Source organism: Anneissia japonica, unplaced genomic scaffold, assembly GCF_011630105.1.
Source record: "Anneissia japonica isolate Jap-2015-1 unplaced genomic scaffold, ASM1163010v1 scaffold10057_len72246_cov111, whole genome shotgun sequence".
Classification (NCBI taxonomy): domain Eukaryota; kingdom Metazoa; phylum Echinodermata; class Crinoidea; order Comatulida; family Comatulidae; genus Anneissia; species Anneissia japonica.
This window is the reverse complement of record NW_022722086.1, coordinates 30,662-33,990: the sequence shown is the minus strand read 5'-3', so window position 1 is coordinate 33,990 and position 3,329 is coordinate 30,662. Positions and strand designations below refer to the sequence as shown.

The window sequence follows — 3,329 nt, the reverse complement described above, 5'->3', positions numbered from 1 at the left end:
TTAGCTGACATGGCCCAGAGAGAACAAATATGGAGGCCACACATTTCTGACTTGGCTTCTAACTCTGGTTTGAACATTGGCTGAGTCGATGACCATGAACTAGGTGTACATTTCAACAAATTACTCCTTGTCTGAAAATTAAACTTTTCAATTGTACGTATAGTACAAAATATTTTCATTGCAATGATTAAACAAAAGGGTTATTTCATTTTAACACATCAATCATTTTATTTATTTTGTAGAGAAAGCAATATTGTCAATTGCAAGTACAAATAGTGGTAAATGAAATCAAAATTTCTTAATGTCCCTTAATAACTATACAATTCAATTTCTCCAGCTCCTTGGAAAGTAAGAATATTCCATCATTTTGATCGCATTGGGAATATAACATATTTAACGTTTTTACAAATTATGAATATCTTCAAATTGATTGGGTCCATGCAAGAGTGTATCAATAAGAATCGTCAATAGTTTTACCATGAATCATAGTAACAGAAGTACGAATGCTTTTTTCCCTCATACTTTTCACAAAGGTTATTAAGAAAGTATTCAATCGCCTCCTTTTTTCACATCTAGTTGCATCCTCGCATTTCAGAATTCTGCAATCTGGCCCTGGGAAAAAAAAGAAGACAGGTCTAAAATTAATAGTATTTAAGATTTACTCACTTAGATTTAAAAAAAAAAAAAAAGACATGCAACACAGATAAATAAAATTTTGAAAATCAGTGTTTTCATTGACTGTGGTTTTTGTGCAAATTTACTTTAGGTCTGAACTATTGATATAGGTGACATGTCTCCTAACAACTTTGGGATTACCCAGAATCATCACAGCACAATTATGACAAATTATTACAATTTGGTGCAAAATTTCAAAGAAGTTAAATTACCGCATTACAACTAATGTGAAACAAGAAACTTTTGTGACATGAAACTTTTGTGAATTGATAAGGGCACATATGAAAAAAATTGTTAGATTATCACTCCTGCGCACATTAACTATTTGGAAATATTGATGCGGTTATAAAAAAAAACCCACGCTCATCACATTTTTTTTAAAGGAGTATTATTCTAATAATTCTTTCTATGTGCCCTAACACCTGAATTTTTTCATGAGATGAACACCATACTATAGATCATCTATGATGACAATATCGTATCATGAGTTCTAGGCTAGAAAAGCCCAGGCATAAACCTGCCTATCTGCTAGGGATTAGCTGGCCAGACACAGCTAATAATTACATGATAATTACAATCCTCATTAAAATACGATATTAATAAATTCTGTATGGTACAGTATTTGTGAAATTTTTTTGCACATAAAAGTTTAGCTGGTTTTACAGTATTAAACACTTTGATTGTCTTAAATATGATTTTATTGAGGATGTGTTGAGTACTATTATTAAGAGTATCATCCTATAATTCAATATATATTTATAGAAGCTAAACAGATTGGGTTTTACGAATAATAAAGTGACAATGTAGTGCTTAAATGCACACAGTAATCCTAAACATTGTTATGTTACATGGATATTATTTCATCAGTAGCTAAGGCGAGACTTCCTCTATACCTTGTTTCGCGTACTTGTTCTTCTAAAGATCATCGGAGGAGGGCAGAATAAAAATAAAGATAAAATTTAGTTTTTTTATTCAGCAAACAGTCTGCCTAAAACATCCAGACGGAGGAGAAAATAAATATACAATTTTATTGGTGAATTTAAATTAGGATGGTTAAATATTTCAAATGTATATAAATATGTATATCTTCAGAGATTTCAAGGCAGTGGAGGGCATAATTAAAATTTTTTTAAACTAATTTTTTACTGCAATTTCTTTTTTTGTGGTGGTGGGTGCGCTAATTGCTGAAAAATAAAATTTTACTTTTATTTTAAAAATATCAATATTTGCAGTAGGCGGGTTCGATAAACAAGCTATAAAAAAGTCTCGCCTGAACATTTTGTTTTTAGAATCTATTAACTTACCGATTTTGACAATCTTGAGCTTTTGAAACTTCTTAGTACTTTTTGATCCAGTTCAGATGAAGTCAGGAAACAAAGTTGTTCAGGATAGATTTAAATGTTGTTAAAAAAGTTTCAAGGCTTGAAAATACTGTAAAATATATATAAATATGTTAAGTGAATTGCCATGTAAATAAAACAAATGATTATATAATAACACCAAATTCCATCACACGAAGTAGTTGATGTATTTTGAAATGTTTGTTCTGTGATAAGTTTAAATGAGGTGTTTTGTGCAAGTTTAAAATAACGTAGTCTGTTAAGGTGACTCTCAGGCTGCACATCACAAATTCAGCACACTACTGTAGAGGTACACAATCAGTTATTCAAGCTGTGTTAATTACTTAGTTAAATATATTAATGAAAGTAGGTTTATCAAATCCAATTAAAATAAAAGAAAATAAACTAAAAACAAAAAAATTGCAAACATAATGCTTTAATTAAAAGTGCCATTAGCATAAGACAACAATGTAGTATTTTGTTTACTATTATATCATGGAATTATGAAATCTAATTTTACGCGTACATCATCTAATCCTTACCATTGACCAACTTGTGACAAGTGATGAAATGGAATCCCAATCACATTATATGTCTGTATATTACTATTCGCTTTAATAAAGTATTCACTTAGTATTATTGTTTTCACAACAAAACTCACCAATTGTTTGCACAAGACCGTCTTCATCTTCAAGAACCGATCAAAATTATTATAATGCCTTCATAGAAAGTACTGGTATGTTGGCAGGTAGCACATACTGCAGCTCAGGACTGGTGATCTGATAATACATATTGAAGTTTAAGTTTTCGTGACCATCTTCGCCAATACTTAGGGTAGCTCCATTAATAACGGCTTATGGATGCCATGTTTTTTTTTTTGTTTTTTTTTTACTCCTGACAAAAACACAACATGAAGAAATAAAGAAAATGTTTAACTTTACAGTTAAGATCGACAATATACAGTAGGCTGCACAAAGATGTAGGCCTATACTGATATTAAATAAGGAAGTGGATATATTTACGTCGTCGTAATCAAATCAGTAAACGATATATTTACCTAATTGAAACGGCACATGAGCAGTCATACTTTAACAACTAGCATTTTCAGCACTCGATATTATCGTGGCCTCCCAAGCCGCGGTGATTCCCCCAAGTTCAGCATGGCACTAATTAATTTATAATTTTGTTTTTTATTTTTTTATTAAACATAATTTAACTTTCTACAATAGCACAGTATGTAGTTTAATCACTAAATAAATTATTACGGTAAATCAAGTGTTAAATTTTCAAATAAAAGTGATACTGTATTATGAG

General features: G+C 30.5%; 1 long non-coding RNA gene across 1 annotated transcript; it reads right to left on the bottom strand.

The window, feature by feature from the left end:
- Positions 1–203: 203 nt before the first annotated feature.
- Positions 204–2,035, bottom strand: LOC117111771. The gene is made up of 2 exons (XR_004445915.1): positions 1,980–2,035; positions 204–612 (listed from the first exon to the last, which is right to left on the bottom strand). It is a non-coding gene; the product is annotated as an uncharacterized LOC117111771 (long non-coding RNA).
- Positions 2,036–3,329: the final 1,294 nt, after the last annotated feature.